We start from the raw sequence: 21,552 nt of genomic DNA, 5'->3' as shown, positions 1-21,552 counted from the left end.
AATCCCTGTGACATTGGACAATGCTCTTTAAAGATTTCTCATCTGGATCAAATTTCATGAAGATAGTTGCCAGCAATAATTGCAAGAAATAAAAATCTAGAATCAAACCTGATCAATAGTTTATATGTTCTATTACTCTGAGCCTAAGTTCAGCCATCTCCAAAATATGGTTCTAAACTGTGAAATCAGCTAGAGTGCAACTTCCCATCTTCCTTTGCCACAGACCTACTATCGAATCCATCATGCAGATAACCCATTTTACATGAGAAATATCCTTCAAATTGGATCACTTACCCTCATGTGCAGTGTTTCCACTGTGACTGTCAAGAAATGTATACCGGATGATAATGATGGCAACATTTCAATGGCTTTAAACATTAACTTTCTTGTATACTAGGTTGGAATTTTACACTGGCTAGAGCTTTGCTGTGTTATTTTAATTCAAAGTCACAGAGTGAATGTACTATCCTCTATTTGGAATGTCACTGGTCTTTTGGCAGTGGAAAGAGGGTGCAGACAAGACCCGTGGCTTCCGCTGTTAAGGGACATTTTGCACATAATTTAGTGGTCACAATTTGTCACAGGGCTTAACTTGGTTGCAAAATATGCATAATATTTTCCCAGTAAATAACCGAAGCATTGATTAGCAATAATGAAGTCAACCATAGCACCTTCACTAAGGTGCTAGTTATTTCTTTTCTAAAATAATTCTGTGAACTTCCAAAAGATCTAAAATTCATTATGTTTGCACCTCCTTCAGCTTGATTAGATCAAAAAGTCACAGAACATTTTAAATATGCAAAGCTGTTCATTCAAAAATCACAACATTCTGAAAAATTTTTAGTATCTCTGGTTCTCTCTCTCTCCCTTTCCCCACCTTTTTGCCGCTGATGTTGTTTTCAGTCATGTTGGCCTTTTCCCCCAATTTCTGATACTTAGTGTTGTCTTTTGTTTGTTTTTAAAGATTTATTTATTTATGTGAAAGTCAGAGTTACACAGAGAGAAGAGAGGCAGAGAGGGAGAGAGAGAGAGAGAGAGAGAGAGAGAGAGAGAGAGAGAGAGAGGTCTTCCATCCACTGGTTCACTCCCCAGATGGCCACAACGGCCAGAGCTGCACTGATCCGAAGCCAGGAGCCAGGAGCTTCTTCTGGGTCTCCCATGTGGGTGCAGGGGCCCAAGCACTTGGGCCATCCTCTACTGCTTGTCTTTACATTAACATGTCTCCCACCATAACTGCATTCATAACTGCATTGTTCCATATTCTATTCACATGATTCACTCTTTCTCATCTTTCACATATAAAAACAAATATGCCCTTCCCTGAAAACCAGTCTTATTTCTCTGTACCTATTGTCCTCTATCTTGGTCTGTCTTTGACTCTCTGCCTTTCAAATCAATTGTTTAAGTAGACTTTTAAAAATATTAACATTATTCTCATTTATGGTTTGACCTTGTATAAAATAAGGTGCAAATTATAGGGTCAGTAAAAAGTTAAATCCCATTACAGGACTAAAGCATCATACCTGATACTCACAATGATAAAACCATGGTATGGAAGGCCTGACAGTGTTTTCATTTTTGTCTGTTTGTTTATGACATCAAGCAAAAATTTAAATGTTAAATAAGTATCCCTGTCTTAAGTTAGACATGATAAAAATAGAGAGTTTGTTCATTTGGAACTAATTCTCTTCCTTGGCAAGTAAGGGGTAATCAAATACCACTAAATTCATATTCTTTTTTTCTCCAAAGAAAATGTTTATTTAATGAGTACAAATTTCATAAGTACAACTTTAGGAATATAGTGATTCTTCCCATCATACCTGCCCTCTCACCCCTACTCCTACCCCACCTCCTCCCTCTCTCATTCCCAGTTTCATTATCCATTAAGAAAAATAAAACAACAACAACAACAAAACAAACTGTTCCTTGACAGTCAAGATAAGGGCTGTTCAAGTCATTGTTTTTCAAAGTGACAATTTCACTTCTACAGATTTCCTTTTAGGTGCTCTGTTAGTTATCACAGATCAGAGAGAACATATGATATTTGTCCCTTTGAGACTGGCTTATTTCACTAAATATGATGTTCTCTAGATTCATCTGTTTTGTTGCAAATGACCAGATTTCCTTTTTTTTTTTTAACTGCTGTGTAGTTAAAAATAATTTCTTTATCCAGCCTTCAGCTGATGGACAATTAGGTTTATTCCATCCTTAGCTATTGTGAATGGAGCTTGCAATAAACATGGGGGTGTAGATAACTCTTTTTTATTTGCTGATTTCATTTCCCTTGAGTAAATCCCCACTAGTGGGATGGGTCATATGGTAGGTCTATATTCAGATTTCTGAGCTATCTTCAGACTGATTTCCACAGTGGTTTTACCAGTTTATATTCCCACCAACCATGGATTAGGGTAATTTTTCCCAAAAAATCCTTGCAAGTGTTTGTTTTATTGATTTCTGTGTGAAAGCCATTCTAACTTGCATGTGGTCAAACCTCATTGTGGTTTTGATTTGCATTTCCCTGATGACTAGTGATCTTGAACACTTTTTTTTTTTTTTTAATATCTGTTGCCCATTTGGATTTCCTCTTTTGAAAAATGTCTGTTTAAGACCTTGGCACATTTCTTAACTGGGTTGTTTGTTTTGTTGTAGATTCTTGATCTCTTTATATATCCTGGTTATTATCAGTTGCATAGTTTGCATAGTTTGCAAATAATTTCTCCCATTCTGTCAGGTGCCTCTTCACTTTCCTGAGTATTTCTTTTGCTGTACAGAAGTTTCTCAATTTGGTGTAATCTCATTTGTTGATTTTGGCTTTGATTGCCTGTGCTTCTCGTGTCTTTGCCAAGAACTTTTTGACTGTGCTAATGCCTTGCAGGGTTTCCTCAATGTTCTCTAGTGATTTGATAGTATCAGGTCATAGATTTAGGTCTTTAATCCATTTTGAATGGATTTTCAAGTAAGGTGTATGCACAGACAATGCCAAGGCTGAAAAACAACTTCTAAGACCTATCCCATTCATAATATCTACAAAGAAAAACAAATACCTTGCAATAAATTTAACCAAGGGTGTCAAAGATCTCTATGATGAGAATTACAAAACATTAAAGAACAAAATTAAAGAAAATACATAAAAATGGAAAAATCTTCCATATTCATGGATCAGAAGAATATTAAAATTTCCCTTTTCTGAATGCAATTTATAGATTCAGTGCAATACCAATCAAAATACCGTTCTTAGATCAAAAAAAAAATGATGCTGAAATTCATATGGAAACATAGGAGACCTAAAATAGCTAAAGCAATCTTACACAACAAAAACAAAGCTGAAGGCATCACAATACAGGTTTCAAGAATACTACAAGGCAGTTATACTTAAAACAGCCTGGTATTGGTACAAAAACAGATGGATAGACCAGTGGAGCAGAATAGAAGCACCAAAAATTAATCCAAGCATCTACAACCAACTTACATTTGACCAAGGAGCTAAAACCAATCCTTGGAGCGTCTCTTCAACAACTGGTGCTGGGAAAACTGGATTTCCACATGCAGGTGCATGATGCACAACCCCTACCTTACACCTTACATGAATTAATATTCTTTAAATATAAAATTAAATAATTATCTTTATAAAATTATTATATTACTTAAAAATATGTGAGTTGTAATATAATACTAATATTCACATGCTAATACTATTACTATCACGAAATCAAAATTTTTTATCATTTTAATGCATTTGTTTGCTTGCATAAATTACTCCTCACTCCTACCTTGCTAGGTGGGAACCTTTATTTTTTTGTTGTTATAAATGCTGAAGCATCTGCACCCCATAGAGGTTAAGTAACTTGCCCTTGAATAGATGCCTTTGCTCTACCTTTTGAGGGAGATATGAATGAATTCAGCTTGAAGCCTTTGTTTTTAGTTCCCACGTGTAATGTATGTGAATATTCTTCATTAGTGGCTTGATGTAATCTGTCTCCCTTACCCTAGATAAACAGAACTTGCATCATATTCATAAACATATAAATATAACACAGAATCAGTAAGCACTTATGCAGATTACCCACTAGTAATACAATTCAATTTGGAGTATCATTCTCATGGCACATCAGCAACAAAGATCTCCAAATGAATGGGAAATTACAAGGACTGGATTTATTCCACTTTCCAAATGAAAACTGCCATCTTGTCTTCTTCTTAGTATGGAATGAGCCAATAAACATACTTCATTCTACAACTACCAAGTTCTGCTTTTTGGACAATTACATTGCAGACACTTCCTTTCCTAACTGTACATTTGTGGGTTTTATGTGAAGACCAATCAACACTATTTACCTCATTTAGAACTTCTCCTGCCAAAAATGCAATTTTGTGTATAAATGCCTCCAATCTGGGAAAGCATCCAAAAGAAGCAGTTCAGGTGAATAACAGTGTGATTTACATGCAGGTGCAAAACATAAACTTAGAATTAGTTTGAAAATGCTAACTAAAGAAATGGAGTAGAATTGAGTTAACTAGACAGCAATATCACTTTTCTTCTGTTATTTAAAGGGCCTAGAGATGTTCAGCACTTTGTTTTATTATTGTTATTTTTAGATGTATGAGAATTCATCTTCCTGGTTTTGGGAATTGGGTATAAGGGTAATGAATCATGACTACAAGGAATCTAATGATAAAAAATACTAGTGGAGTGGGAAGCAGTCCTGCTTAACTAAAATGAAATAAGTCCAATAGCATGCATACATATACCTGGAGATATGTACTTTTTCTCTATTTTCAACTTCTTTTTTTTTTTCTTTGACAGGGAGAGAGAGAGACAGAGAGAAAGGTCATCCTTCCTTTGGTTCACCCCCCCCCCCCAAAGGGCCACCACGGACGCAGCTACACCCATCCTAAGCCAGGAGCCAGGTGTTTCCTTCTGGTCTCCCATGTGGGTGCAGGGCCCAAGCACTTGGGCCATCCTCCACTGCACTCCCAGGCCATAGCAAAGAGCTTGACTGGAAGAGGAGCAACCAGGACAGAATCCAGTGCCCCGACCAGGACTAGAACCCTGGGTACCGGCGCCACAGGCAGATTAGCCAAGTGAGCAGTGGCGGCGGCCTCTATTTTCAACTTCTTAGTGATTCATATAATTGTAGCCTCAGTTTATAATTTTAAATGTTCTACTACACAAGTACTACAGTGTAAAACATCAGCAAACTGAAATTAGAAAGAAAAAAAACAGTCTATGCACAAAGTTTCAAATGTTATGGATTCTATACAATTCTTCCAAGGTCATTTTAAAAGTTAAAAATTATAATCCAATATAACTCTGACATAAAGGATTGGCTCATAGTATGTGAGTGGTAGAGGTTTTGCGTGTTTCTTTTCTTGGGAAGCGGAATCCTCAGGACTCGATTGGCTAACAGCTATAACTCAGATTCAGGAGAGACATATAAATGGTACGAAAGCTGACAAGGTATCCAATGACTTGTATTTTAGTGCTAGCACCACCACTTACTGAAAATGGAAACCTAAGAGGTCTGAATATTAATTTCCTTCCTAGGAAATAATTCCTTCTCTGATTATCCTTTATATTTGTCTAAAGTGTCAAATTAGAAGTTACACAATTTTTCAATGTACTGGATTTTTAAATAAGTTGTATTTGAAAAAGAATAAAAACATTTTAAAATGTCTAGTAAATAATTGTGATTATTTTCAAAGCAATACTAATAAGTATTTTAGAATGTTCTAACACTGCAGCTTTTAAGATTAGTATGTAAGGGATTAAACAACAATGGTTCTAACACATTCAAAGAAAATATAATATAATAGTTCTTCATTATGAAAACTTAAAGATTATTGAAGCAGTCATGTGGTGGAGTTGTGTATACATTGCTATATACCAAATGTTTTAAACTAAGATCATTATGAACTTTTTTAAGCATTTATTTATTTATTTGAAAGTCAGAGTTACAGAGTGGCAGAGCCACAGAGAGAGAGGTTCTCTATCCACCGGTTCACTTTCCAGATGGCCACAAGAGCTGGAGCTGCGCTGATCTGAAGCCAGAAGCCAGGAGCTTCCTCCAAGCCTCCCAGGTGGGTGCAGGGGCCTCAAGTACTTGGGCCATCTTCCCCTGTTTCTTAGGCCATAGCAGAGAGCTGAATTGGACATGAAGAACCAGAGCCCATATGGGGTGCTGGCACTGCAGATGGAATCTTTACCCACTATGCAACAGTGCTAGCCCCTAGAGTGAATACTTTTATATTATTTGCATTTTTTAGAAAAAAATATATCATTTTCTATTTCTCTAATAAGTAGATGATTGTTGACCAGAATCATGCTTTGCTACTATATCATGTCAATTGCTGGCTTTATAATCAGCCATGTGTAGATTTATACATAGTTTCTGGAAGGCATCAAACTATATTACTTTTGATAAGGCACATAACTGCTTGAATCTTTTCTTCTTCTTCATTTATCGTAGTTAATAAAGAAGGACTTAAGAGATAGGTATAAGACAGAAGAGATGGAAAAGTAGAAGAAAAGAATATTTCAGAAATAAATGAGTCAGCCAGAAATTAAACCTGTACAAAACTTTAAGCCAGTGGTTTATTAAAATTCAGTATTATCTCTGTTTGAGTTTATGATATATGATATATATACCTAAATCACAATTTAAATAAACCCCCATTCAATGAGTTCTAGTATTAAAATATTTTAAGCTATGTAGTAGTACAAAAACAAAAGGGAACATATTTGTTTAAGTTTACAAAAATGTGTAGTAGACATTTGTGAAAAGTTATAAAGTTAAGAGTCAAAACTGATTTAAATAAGTGGAAAGACATGTTGTGTTCATAGGTTAAAAGACTCAATATGGGGTCCAGCGCTGTGGCCTATAGCTGGGATGCCGGTTCAAGTCCCAGCTGCTCCACTTCCCATCCAGCTCTCTGCTCTGGCCTGAGAAAGCAGTAGAAGACGACCCAAATCCTTGGGCCCCTGCACCCTTGTGGAAGACCCAGAAGAATCTCCTGGCTCCTTGCTTCGGATCAGCGCAGCTCCGGCCGTGTGGCCAACTGGGGAGTGAACCAGTGGATGGAAGACCTCTCTTGATCTGGGCCTCTCCTTCTCTCTAGTGTAACTCTGACTTTCAAGTAAATACATAAATAAATAAAAAAGACTCAATATGGTTAAGAAGTTAAACAACCCCAGTTTGACTGCATTCAATGAAATTCAAAATCTCAATGAAATTAATTCAAAATTTATTCAACAAAATAGCAGGTATTACAATTATAATAGCCCATGAAATAAAGGAGGTAAAAAAACAAAGAAGGCTCATATTATTCAATTTAAAGGTAAACTATTTATTTATTTATAGAAGATTTCTTTATATCTTTATTTGAAAAGGAGAATGATACAGAGGGAGAGACAGAAGAAGAGATCTTCCATCCACTGGTTCACTCGGCAAATACCAGCAACAGTCAGGGTTAGAGCAAACCAAAGCCGGAATCTAAGAACTACCTGGTCTTCCACTTGGGTGGCAGAGGCCTAACTAGTTAGACTTCCTTCTACTCCTTTTGCAGGTGAATTAATAGTGAGTTGGACATCAAAACCACAATGAGGTAACAGCTCACCCCAGGTAGAATGGCTGTCATACAGACATCAACACAATAAATGCCCCAGAGGATGTGCGGAAAAAGGTACCCTAACCCACTGTTGGTGGGAATGTAAACTAGTACTCCTATTGTAGAAGACAGTATGGTGATACATCAGAAAGCTGAAAAGAGGTATACCATTAGACCCAGCAATCCCACTCCTGGTAATTTACACAAAGGGAATGAAATCAGCATATGAACGAGGTATCTGTACCCCATGTTTATTTCAGCTCAATTCACAATAGCTAAGATATGGAATCAACCTAGATGTCCACCATCTGATGGCTGAATAAAAAAATTATGGTATGTATACACTATGAAATACTACTCAGTCATAACAAAGAATGGAATCTTGTCTTTTGCAATTTAATGGATGCAACTGAAAACTCTTATAATTAGTGAAATAAGCCAGTCCCAAAAAGAAAAATACCATACATTGTACGTGATTTGTGGTAACTGAGTACCAAAAGTATAATGTATAGCAGTGAAATTGACATTTTCAAATTCCATGATTCCTTGCAGCTTGTCTCTACTGTTCAGTGACTGTTTTTTTTTTTAATACTCTGTTTATCTCTTTATGTAGTATAAGGTTATTCTTATGATCATAAAGTAAACTGAAAGTAGATCATTGTATAAAGTGGGAGGGAACTAGAGAAGAAGGAATAAGGGTGGGAGAATGGGTGGGAAATAATCACTAAACTCCTAAATATATATATATATATATATATATATATATATATATATATATATACACACACACATATATATATATACATATATATATGAAATACATGAAACTTGTTTAAATAAATTAAAAAAAGAAATCCATGTGTATAAAAGGTCTTCAAAAAGTTCATGAAAAAAGCACATCATAAAAACATTCATGTATAGCCTTCAAATTTTTTACCCAAATGAATTTTTAATTCAGCATTCCATGAACTTTTTGAAGTATCTATATGTGACACATGAGTAGGAATATTGGGATTAATTGAGGAAAAGACATACTAAGGTATTTGGTTAAAGATTAATAAATGATGGTTAGAGGTTGGCCAGGATGAAGAAGAGAAACACCAAAAGCAACTGAAATCTGTCTTAGGGCTAGTAGCAGCATTGTTGGGTTAGCAACCCAACAACACAGATGTGTGGGACTGCATGGAGAGTGTTTCAAGACAGAACAAATTATCATATCAATCATCTTACAGGCTCACACATTTTCCCTTCCTGTGTGAAAAGTGGCTGAACTCTACTAATTTGGCAAAAATTCTGAGTACAATATTCACACAATATAAATTGTAGCCTAATGTTATCAGATGGTTGATGGTGGTTTCAGTGGCTTGCTGGTCTCTTCAAAAGTTGGGATGTGTTGCTCCTTTTGTTGGTATCTGGAAGTGTTTATGGAAGATTAATGTTATTTCTCTGTTAAATGTTTGCTATAATTTGCTGATGAAATCCTCAGGATGTAAGGGTTAATTTATGGAAAGATTCATAATTATAATTAAAATATATCATATCCTTCTTAAAAAAAAAAAAAAGAAATAAAAGAGTGTTGGATTTGGAAGTGGAGTAGCCAAGCCTCCAACCTCTCTGCAATAGTGGTTTGCATTGCAGCTTAACTTACTATACCACAATGCCTGCACCTATGTAAGCAAATTATATAGCAATTAAGACAATGTGGTAACTAAGATAGTGTAGGGTTGGTCAAAGAATATATATACATGGATTAATGAAACTGAATAGATTGCCCAAGTAATCCACACATTGAGTTACTTGATTTATAATACAATTGGAAAGACAATTCAATGGAGGAACTTTAGTCTTCACATATTGGTGGTGGAATAATTGAATATCCACATACAAAATATAAATGTATAACTTTATCTTCCACTTTATACAAATATTAATTCAAAATGGATCAGAGACCTCAACAAAAATTATAGAACTATAAAATATCTAAATAAAGCATTTGAGCAAATTTGGTTTTGTAATAAATATCTATATATATCCTCATTATCATAGTTTCTATTATACAATATTTGTTTTATTCAAGAACAGGATAACTTTCACATTACAATAACATGTTTTTTGGTTATCATTATTCTACCTTCTTAAACTCTTGTTTGTTTTCTCAAAATTAATAATCATCACAATGTAAAAATTCTCTTTTGAATAATAATATCCATACAGAGCTTAACATATAAATTGAACTATTCTCAAACTGAAGAGAATACAACAGTGGTTATTAAGGCAGTTGCACTTCGCTGTCAACAAGGATAAATCTAACACCAAGAAAACTTCATGGAAAAGGATACTTATCAAAAGATAGATCTAGTTTTTGTAATGTTGTCAATAGCAAAATATGAATTTTTTGCAGTTACATAATTAGATAATTGGTGAATTCAATCCAGGAAAAATTTCAAATACCAGACAATAAATTTCAAATATTCTAAGTACTTTTTCTTTTTTTTTTTTATAATGAAAATACTTATACAAAAGCAGTAGCAAGATGAAGGCTGGATAGGATTCCTTTTACACTTAAACTAGTACAATAATATAAGTTATAGATTTTTTTTTTAGCTGCAAAATTAAAAACACCTACATTTTGAGTAATGCATTTTCTGACTCTAGTAAATTTCAGGGCAGGAAAATTTGGTAAAACAGCTCTAGAAGACAAAAACAGGCGTATACTGTCATGATTCAACATAAGCCAGTGTTATAAATAAAATATTTTCACACAATTTAAAGGCATTATTTCTCGTGTTGTTCGTTTAACTGTGTTTTTAATGTCTTCAAAAACATTGAATTTGCATGTGAAAATTTATGAAAATGTTCCTTGTCTACTGCAAGACTTACAGACTGTGTCCGTAATTCTTTCTATCATTTATTTCAGTGCCAACGTCCCCAGTCTACTCTTTGGCTATTACTGGGTGGAACATTTATTTTTGTTTCCATAAACCTTCTAAATAAAAAGACATTTAACCCACTCTTCTGAAGCATAACATATGCTTTTTCATGGTTATCAAAATATCTTACTCTTCTTTTAAAGGGCCTTAACTATGCAATTTCAGTTTTGGGCTTTCTTCCAAACAGAACTAAAATAGAATTGCAGTTGCACAATGAACAAGAGTTGCTAATTGCCAATTTTGTAGAATTTCTTACAAAAAAGGAATATCACTTCAAACTGTTTTGATGAAACTTTTTCCTCTCTATTCATCTTGTTTCTGATAACTCAGGACTATTTCTTTGCACTTGTGCATTTGAATTTTGCCTATGTTTTGAAAGAAAAGTTTCTTTTGTTTAATTTTCTCTTCATTAAATGTATTTTCTGCCTTTCTATTCTAGAGTTAGAACTCCAGCAACTTTCAAACTTTGTAATATATCTTCACAACATTATGCTTACATATTCATCTTCAAGTAGAAATTGAGTTAAGTTCTTAAGTCACGAGTGAAGAATGGCATTTGAAAATGCAATCAGTAGTTTGTGCTTTCTGCTTTTTTTTTTTTTTTTTTTTTGCTTTTAATCAGTTTGTTGGTATCCTGTTTTATTCACCCTAATTTCTTTGGGCTCTTGTGTAAGTTATTTTTAAGAGTTATTTTTAAGATAGATAGTTGGGGCCAGTGTTGTTGCACAGCAGTTGAGCCTCTGCCTGCAGTGCTGGCATCCCATATGGATGCTGGTTTGAATTCTGGCTGCCAAACTTCTGACCCAGCTCCCTGATAATGTTCCTGGGACAGCAGCAGAAGATGGCCTAAGTCCTTGGGCCCCTGATACTCACGTGGGAGTCCCCGATGAAGCTCCTGGCTCATGGCTTCAGTCTGGCTTAGCCTTAGCCATTGCAGCCGTTTGTCAGTTAAAGCAGCAGTAGGGGAGTGATCATGGAAGAGTTGAGGGTAAACTTGCTAACAGCAGCTTGCCAGTAAGAGGCAGTACAGGGTGTGGAAGTGCACAAGTGGGGTGTAACGGATACAAAGCTAAGGGCATCTGGGTTTCTAGTACTGTCTGTTGAATAGAATGCTTTTCATGACTACCAATTCCCTAGGTCAGTTGAGGGAGAGGTTTTTAAACCACAAATGAACACTGGGCTATTGTGATGATTTATTCTAGGTATCAACATGATTGAAGTAAGGGGTTCCCAGAAAGCTGGGAAAGCATTATTTTAGCTATGTCCAGGACATGACTATATGTGCCTGAGTGGAATAGTGGAGGAAGACTTGCCCTCTGTATGAACAAGCAGCAGCCAATCAGCTGGAGGCCTGGAGAGAATAGACACACAAAGTGAATTGGTCTCTCCCCAAGCTGGGACATGATAACTCCTTCCTGAGTCACCAAAACTCTAGGCTTGCTGGCTGATGGAATCTGGGACCTAGCCCACAGACTCCTATGATAGGATTCAGGCTTTTAGCCTAAAACTGAGAGTTACCACCATCAGCATCTGGTTCTGAGGCGTTTGGATTGGACTAAATCATACTATCAGAATTTCAGCATTTCCAACATGCAAATGACTTTCATGGGCCTTCTCAATTGCCAGAAAAATATGTTCCAATTCCTCTAATATATCCCCTTTCATATATCTATATCTATATCTATATCTATATCTATATCTATATCTATATCTGCATCTATATCTATATCTGTATCTATATCTATCTATCTATATCTCCCTCTCTCTCTCTCCCCCCATATATACATATATATATATATTTTTATCTTCTTTTGATTCTGTCTCTCTAAGCAACACTAATACAGTTTTCAAAGGGACACTGGATGTGGATAATTTTGATAACTTCAAATTCATTTGTGCATTCCTCTCTCAAAATTAATCTGCATAACATTTCTGTTTTAAGAAGGTACAGGGTTCTCTTTTCCTCTTGTGTCTTATTCCTGTTTTTCAAAAGAAAGTCACTAATCCTGAATGTTATCATAGTTCAGTGTCCAATGTTAAAACAAATACATAGGGGTCGGTGCTGTGGTATGGCAGGTTAAAGCCCTGGCTTGAAGTGCCGGCATCCCACATGAACGCCAGTTCGTGTTTCAGCTGCTCCTCTTCCGATCCACCTGTCTGCTATGGCCTGGCGAAAGCAGTAGAAGAAGGCCTAAGTCCTTGGGCCCCTGCATCCACGTGAGAGATCCGGAAGAAGCTCCTGGCTGCTAGCCTTGGATCGGTGCAGCTCTGGCTGTTGTGGCCATCTGGGGAGTGAACCAGCAATTGGAAGACCTCTTTGTTAGTCTCTAACTCTCTCTGTAACTATCTTTCAAATAAATAAAAATAAATCTTTAAAAAAATACATAGACATATAAAAAGTCTTTTAAGAGACCAAAGTGATATTTTAAAATTGATATTAGTATTGAGATAGTAAGTAAGTGCAAAAAACCCAAAGCAATTTGTCTCATTCTTTAGGCCAAAGTGAAAAAAACATCACTAAATCACTGACTTTTAAACAACAGTAATTAATTTCTCACAATTCTGTAGTCTGGAATTCCAAGATTAGGATCCTGGAATGGTCCATTCCTGATGAGGGCACCCTCGCTGATTACAAACTCCTGAGTTCTCCCTGAGTCCTCACATGGTGGAAAGAGGCAAACAAGCTCTGCTGAACCCCTTCTGTAACGGCACTGATCGCATTTACAGGAGCTGTGCCCTTGGGACCTGGTCCCAATCCAGAAGCTCCAACTGGTAATATTATGATCTTGGGGAGTTAGAACTTCAATCTAACAACTTGCCATGATGCAGACCATAGTACATGCCACATTTAACTCTAAGTTTCAATTCTTTTCTTCTCTACAGAATTAAAGCATGCATCAAATCCATTGTCAGTCAATAGATCATTAAATATAGTTGTAGATAAAAGAAACTTGTATGAATTGTTTTGCTTATAACTTACAAGTCATTCAAGGAAATAAATGATATACTTCATTTCCTTATTTATGCAAACAAAATTACTAAGCTTTGGGGTCTACCAAACATTTTCGGATTAGAAATACAATTTGTCAAAAATATTTTGTCATTTCAATTCATAAAATGTATTCAAGTGTATGTGACTTATTAATTCTTATAATTGTTATTGTTAAAGTTTCCTATCCCACATAGGCCATGCAATCTAAATAGAGGTAGTTTTACTTATTCTATTCCAATCAAGATTTTTTTAATTTACTTTTCATGCCTAATTATCCTACTTATAGTATGACAAACCATGCAAAGAGTATGAGACATACATCCTAAGTCTCCTAAGCTGTTAGTTCTGACTTTTGTTTTTTTTACAGGTTGAAAAAATACTCTTTAATTTTTATTTGGTTGAGTGGATGAATGGAATTTGTTGCATTTTGTCAAGAGACAGTTCTGCAAAAAACAAAATTATCATATTATTTTATCCTTTATTCCGTTAATGTGACACTTCACATTGATTTTTTATTAAGCCTGATTTACATTGCTAACATAAATCGCCCTTAGGTATGGCATATGATCCTTTTAAAATAATTTATAGTTTCAGTTTGCTGGTATTATTCTGATGATTTTACATCTGTATTCATTACAGATATTGATCTGTAGTTTGGCTTATATTGAGTTCCAAACATCGCTCTTCTGCTTAAGACACACTGACACAGAAAATTCCCTGGATTAGATTAATAGCAGTGTTATTTGACAGACAGCATAAAAGCATATTTAAAAAATAGCTTATGTGAGAAAACTCATCCTGAAGAACAGAAAAATAAAAGATGAAGAAAAATGAAGGACTCAAAAACACGTGCCATATCTTCATATACAGAAATGGAGAATTATGGTGGGAGTCCCAGAAAAAGATAGAAGGAAAATATAGGAAGATTTGCAGATATAATACCATCAACCCTCCCAAACTTGATGAAAATCATTAAGTCACACACCGTGCAGGAATTTCATAGTCTGAGAGTTCTGGTGGCCTGGGGCTAGGCTGCTGGACTTCAGAGTCTGTGGTTGTAATTCTTTGGGCTTAAAGATGGCTACAGAGCTAGAGTGAGGAAATAATAGGGCAAGTTAACACTACAAAGATTGATGTTTTCACCACAATTCAGCATGTTTTTTCTGTAGTGTAAGCTCCTTATGTTACTTCAAATCTTTGGTTTACCTCAAGAACTAGGAAAATGTTGAGTGTGACATTGTTTTCATTATTATCATTGCCATTGTCAATGAGTAGGTTTTCAGAAAGCATTACTTGGTCCTTGAAAAAATGTTTCACATCATAGTGACTGAAATGTTTTCAAATGGCAAGGCATTGTTACAAATTCAGTTGATTTCACAGACTGTGTATGGTAGCCTATGTGATAAAAATGATTTTTAATTCCACAGTTTCCAGCTGTGCATCTAACACTATTCTAGGCATCGAGGTTGCAATGTGATAAAAAAGCCCCAGTCATCACTGAATAGTTTACTGCTGGTAGAAGTGGGCAATTTAACTGGCAAGTAAACTTGTACAATATTATGTCAAACAATATTAATCTTGAAAATCTTCAAAAAGAATGTTAGAGTAGAATGTAGCAATAGGTTATAATGTTGAAGAGATTAGTTTAATATCATGTATGTTGCAGTTGAATAGAATGCAGACTCTCAGAACACTGATCTGTATCTGGGGGTGGAGGGAGGAGTTACAAGCAACCAAGCAGCCCTCACAGGAGGGGCTTCCCAGAGAATCAAATCTTGACAGCACTACCTTCATCTGGTTTCTCAAGTTGACCAACCCTCCAGGACAAGTGTTAAATAAAACGCAATCTATTAATTAAAATTAATTAAACTTGGGACCATCGCTGTGGCGCAGTGGGTTAAAGCTCCAGCCTGCAGCACCAGCATCCCATATGGGCACCGGTTCTAGTCCCAGCTGCTCCTCTTCCGATCCAGTTCTATGCTATGGCCTGGGAAAGCAGAAGATGGACCAACTTCACCCTCATGGAAGACCTGGAAGAAGCTCCTGGCTCCTGACTTCAGATCGGCCCAGCTCTGGCCATTTCGGCCATCTGGGGAGTGAACCAGTGGATGGAAGACTTCTCTCTATCTTTCCCTCTCTCTATAACTCTGTCTTTCAAATAAATAAAAATAAATCTTTAAAAAAGATGGTTGAATTTTTACACCTTTAACAAATTTTATCCTAAAAACAATTTATGTTTGGCAATAGTAATGTTACAGGATATTTCCAACATTTATAAGAACAGTATAGTAGACTTTTTCTGTTGAGAGAGTATGCACTACCTGCACATTGATGACTAACATTTCTGTTATGTTTTGCCTGTGAAGTAGGCAGGATTCTCACCAATAGGGTATATATACATACATGCATACATTCATACAAACAATTTCTGTATGCAGTTTTTATCTTCAGGAACAAACATGTAACTTTCCTTTTTCAATTTAAAACTGAACATCTAATATACATAAAATGGACATAGTATATGCCTAAATTGTATACATCTACATTATATTCAAGTGTTAACAAGAAAATGAAAGCATTTGTATGTAGATCAACCATAACAATAACTGCTTTAGAATATTGTAACTAAAGAAGAAGATGCAATTTCTTATTACCTATAAGACAGAGTGATTCTCTGTAACATAATAAACATTGACTGTGTTTTTATTTAAAATTATAGGCTTGCTTACCCTTGATAATAAGAACTCAAATCCTAGAGCCTTGATTGCTCTTTCTAATTTCCAGACAATTTGACAACTTCAAGAGAACATTAAGATAAATGTTGAGGTAGGAACAAAGAGTGAAATAATCAAGACAACTAATTTAACATAGCAGGAGGTTGGAAAAATATTTGCTAAATGCAGTCATATACAATCTTTAGAAAAAACTAAATGACTATTTCAAGTCATGCAGAAGTCTAACATATAAAAATAAGATTTACAGTTGAATTCTAGACAATGATATTTACCACCTAAATAGCATATAGGAGAAGAAAGTAGAAGAGACAGAGTTGGAGAGGGAAGAGGAGGATAAAGAAGGAGGGAGGAGGAAAAAGAATATGAAAAAGGAGAGAGCATGCACAGAAGAAAAGGGACAACAAGGAGAAAGAGACACCAAAACAGTAGCCGCAGCAAAGGATGAACCAGGGGGATTATGGGAAGGAGAAATAACAGAGGAGAATAAGGATAAACAGGAAAATAAAAGAAGAGGAAGAAGTTGAGAATAGTTGGAGCAGCATGAATAAGGTATCTGATAGATGTTCACATTTATCCATTCTCTGACATGTAAATTAAATCCAGGAATAAAAGTCATTAGCATCACATTTTCATAATCACATCCAAAACACTGACAATTATTCTTGTAATATGTATGAATAATAAAAGTAAGAAATGGGAGTTTTGTGTAAAAAGCAACATAATTTTTTAAAAAAACACAATCATAAAATGGCTTATTCATCTAATTTAAAGATTACATCTATGTAGATTGTAAAATAGAAGAAAGCAAACCACGAAGAATTATGTATACATCTGATATATATGTAAAGGGTGGTGTGCAAATATGTATATATACATGTGTATGCAGAAACACACACACATACACACAAGGATTATTTGAAATACAGCATTCTTTAGAATAAAATAAATTGCTCTTCATAATTTGAGGAATCTATGTCAATCTCTCTTTTTCTGCTTTGATTTTTAAGTTTCATCTGTGTCTTAAAAATGAGGGAGTGAAAATATTAATTGGTTTTCCCCTCACAGAATGGCCTATTTATGATCAAGTCCACATTTTAATTACGATTTGAGGCAAGTTATAAAAGTTTAATTCTACCCAATAATGTGGCTTGGGATAGGGAAATCGCCAAAAATAAGGGCACTGCTACTGGGCTCGTCACAACAGGGCAGCTCTAACAGCCTCAGGATGGAGAGAATGGTGCCGGAAAGGAGGCAAGTGTCCAACCACCCAGAAGCCCCCAAAGAATAACTAATTTAGGCCTTGGCAAAGAATCTTCTGATACCCTGACTACTTCGGTAGAGTCTAGAATGAGATGAAGAACAAAGTTCTTACTCCTTCTTATTATCTAGAAGGTATTTTGAAATTAAACCTACGTGTCTATACATGCAAGTGCACACAGACCTTTAGCAGTATACGAATATGTATGATACTGATGAAGGATCGCAATGCTTCCCAGGAAAAGTAGACTCAATTCTTATTACTAGCAGGGTCATTTTTTTCTAAATATAAAATTACGTTCTGACATTAACCTGACAATAATAACGCCATTTTATTAGTATTATTTTTTAAATAAACAGTGTCCATCCAGGGACAGGCATTAGGCCAGCAACTAAGACACCTGTCTCCCACACCAGAAACCCTGGGGTCTATTTCTTGCTCCAGCTCCTTACTCTTGCTACTGCAGATGCTGTGAGATAGTGATGATGGCTCAAGTAACTGGGCCACTATTACCCATGCAACAGATCTGGATTATGTTCCTGGCTCTTTATTTTGGCCCTGAAACAGCACTAGTCAGTCAGGTCACTTTGGGAGAGACCCAGATCAGGGTACTCTTTCTTTCTCTCTTTCCCTGCATCTCCCTTGATCAAATAAATTCTTTAAGATACATCTTTATGTCATTCTTAAGACTTACTTGTTTTATTATTCATTTGAAAGGCAGGGTGAAAGAGAGAAGGAGAAAACCAGGGGGGAGAGAAAGAGAGAGAGAGAGATCTTCGATCCACTGGTTCGCTCCACAAATGGCTGTAGGAGCATAATCAGGACCATACTGAAGGCAGGAACCAAGAACCCCATCTTGGCCTCCCTCGTGGGTACAAGGGCCCTGCATTTGTATCATCACCACTACCTTCACGGGCACATTAGAGGGAAGCTGTGTCAGAAGCAGTGTAGCTAGAACTCAAACTGGTACTCCAATGCAGAATGACAACATTCCAATGGTCAGCTTAGCTTGCTGTGCCACAGTGCTGGGCCCAATACATGTTTTTAAATATAAGTCTAGCTTTTTTTAATCTCTTGCCTGTGTGAATAACAAATTACGTGGTGTGTCACAAGATGACATTATCAGGGCCACTGTTGTGGCACCTGCAGCACCGGCATCCCCTATGCACAAGAGTTCTAGTCCTGGCTGTTCCATTTCTGATCCAACTTCCTGCTAATGGGCCTGGGAAAGCAGTGGAAGATGGTCCTAGAGCTTGGACCCTTGCACCCATATGGGAGAACCAGATGAAGCTCTTGGCTCCTGGCTTTGGACATTGTGGCCATTTAGGGAGTGAACCAGCAATTGGAAAATTTCTGTCTCTCTCTTTTGTCTCACCCTCCCTCTCTCTCTCTGTAACTCTGCCTTTCAAATAAATAAATAAATAAGTCTTTAAAAAAACTGAAGAAATTATGGGGCTGGCACCATGGCTTTCTTGATTAATCCTCTGCTTGCAGCGCTGGCATCGCATATGGGCTCCGGGTTCTAGTCTCGGTTGCTCCTCTTCCAGTCCAGCTCTCTGTGGCCCAGGAAGGCAGTGGAGGAGAACCCAAGTGCTTGGGTCTCTGCACCTGCGTCAGAGACCAGGAAGAAGCACCTGGCTCCTGGCTTCAGATAGGCGTAGCTCTGGCCGTGGCAGCCATTTGGAGGGTGAACCAACGGAAGGAAGACCTTTCTCTCTGTCTCTGCCTTTCTCACTGTCTAACTCTATCTGTTTAAAAAAAAAAAAAACTGAGAAATTATTTTTTTAAAAAGATGACATTATCTAGTATATGAGGGTTCTTCAGAAAGTTCATTGAAAATGTGTATTATGAAGAAACTAATTATTTCAAAATAGTTTACAGCCATTTTTTTTTTTTTTGTATTTAAGATTATAATTCTAGTAGAGGCAAGAGCTGTTCTGGGCTTGCAGTCCCATCCCCTGCAGTGAACAGGAAGGCAGTCCTTCAAATGTCCTGTTCTTTGGAAAGCAGACCTGACTCTGCAGTATGTGCTTTACTTAGTTTCTGAATGTCTTTGAATTTGGGATGGTCTTTATCAGCCACCAGCTGCAGCAGGACAGCCTCACTCAAGGGCACCAAGACACCAGTTTGAGCAAGACGCTCATGAGCAATCATCCTGTCCATCATGTTTCTTCTTTAGGTGGTGTCAGCAACAATGTGAGTCTTGATACCATGGCCAATGGGCTTCAGAGCCGATTGTTGGATGCATACATGGTTTTCTGCTCCAACCAGTATAACATTCCTGACTCCAGGAATCTCTGATAATGCTGCTTCTGCTTCTGGTAATACCAAAGGAAATTTGATCCTTGGAAGTACCAGTTTTGCACTTGTCAAATCCATTTCTTAAATGTGTTACCAAGACCATTAGAATAGTGTTCTGTTATGGTAACCGGACTTTATAAAACCTGGACCTCTTGCAACAGTTCTCTGTCCCACACTAATAAATTTTTTTTGAGGATACCCAGGGCTTTATTTTGTAATGCAGAGGCCACATCGTGGCCCCAACCCCACATCCCACCCTGCACTTCTTAAATGTACTAATAATATCCACAAAATACTTGATGGATGGTCTGAATTTATTTTGCATATCACAGAAGAAAAACCCAGTGCTTGAAGGTGTAAGCTTTCTCAGAGTGATGAGTTATATCTGCAGTGGCACCAGGCGCACCTTTCAGTGCCTGCTCACTATGAAGCCCTGGGCAGATCCATGTACTGGCCCCACTGCTTGGTGAAGAGCTGCACTATGAATGTGTGGTGCACATGGATCCTGTCGCACCACAGGCTGAGGAACTTCTGCATGCGCAGCACGCTTCCTGCACCATACTGCACAGATGAGGGCAGTGCAAAGAAAGAGAACAAGAAACAGACAGCTGGAGAGAGAGCATTCCTCCATCCACTGGTTCACTCTTCACTTGCCCACAACATCTGAGGCTGAATCACACCAAAGCTGGAAGCTGAGAACATAACCCTGACTTCCCATGTGGGTACCAAGGCCCAAACACTCAGAACATCCATGCTGCCTCCTAAGGTGTGCAATAACAAGAAGCTGAAATCAAAAGCAAAGCCAGGACTCAACTCAGAGTCTTCTATATTTGTTGTGGATATCCAAGGGGCATCTCAACCAGTAGGCCAAACACCTGCCCCTAATCTTATTTTTTAAAAATATTTATTCATTTATTTGAAAGGCAGTGTTACAGGGAGGCAGAGGCAGAGAGAAAGAGAGAGAGAGAGAGAGAAAGAGAGAGAGAAAGTCTTCCATCTGCTGGGTCACTCCCCAACGGCCTTAATGGCCTGAACTGCACCAATCTGAAGCCTGGAGCCAGGAATTTCTTCTGGGTCTTCCATGCGGGTGCAGGGGCCCAAGGACTTGGGCCATCTTCTACTGTTTTCCCAGGCCACAGCAGAGAGCTGGATCAGAAGTGGAGCAGCTGGGATTCGAACCTGCGCCAATATGGGATGCCCAGCACTGCAAGCGGTGGCTTTACCCACTATACCACAGTGCCAGCCCTGCTCCTAATCTTATTTTAAGTACCATTTTCTCAGGGCTGACATTGTGGCACCGCTGGCTAGGTCCCTTCTCTTAACCCCAGCATTCCGTATCAGAGCACCAGTTTGAGATTTGGGCACTTCACTTCCTGGCATGTCCCCTGCTAATGTGCCTGGGAACGCAACAAAGGATGTCTTCTATCACACTTTAATTTCAGGTATAAAAAATTGTGTAAAACTAGTGATTGTCTGCAGTAAGCCATCAAAATATTTATTATTTTATTTATTGATGCAAAATTGAAATAGAGGCTAAACATTAAAAAATTTCATTTTTTAATTTTTTTCTTATTTTTTTTTTTTATTTTGACAGATAGTGAGAGAGAGGGACAGAGAGAAAGGTCTTCCTTTTGTTGGTTCACCTCCCAAAATAGCCGCTACGACCAGCACTGCGCTGATCTGAAGCCAGGAGCCAAGTGTTTCTTCTGGTCTCCCATGTGGATGCAGGGA

At 37.1% G+C, this 21,552-nt stretch overlaps 1 pseudogene; it reads right to left on the bottom strand.

Moving 5' to 3' along the window:
- Nucleotides 1-19,503: 19,503 nt before the first annotated feature.
- LOC133774256 (isochorismatase domain-containing protein 1-like) lies at nucleotides 19,504-20,421 on the bottom strand (annotated as a pseudogene).
- Nucleotides 20,422-21,552: the final 1,131 nt, after the last annotated feature.

The sequence above is a fragment of the Lepus europaeus genome, chromosome 15, assembly GCF_033115175.1.
Source record: "Lepus europaeus isolate LE1 chromosome 15, mLepTim1.pri, whole genome shotgun sequence".
Lineage (NCBI taxonomy): Eukaryota > Metazoa > Chordata > Mammalia > Lagomorpha > Leporidae > Lepus > Lepus europaeus.
Note: the sequence above shows the minus strand (reverse complement) of the source record. Positions and strands in the feature narration are given on the sequence as shown.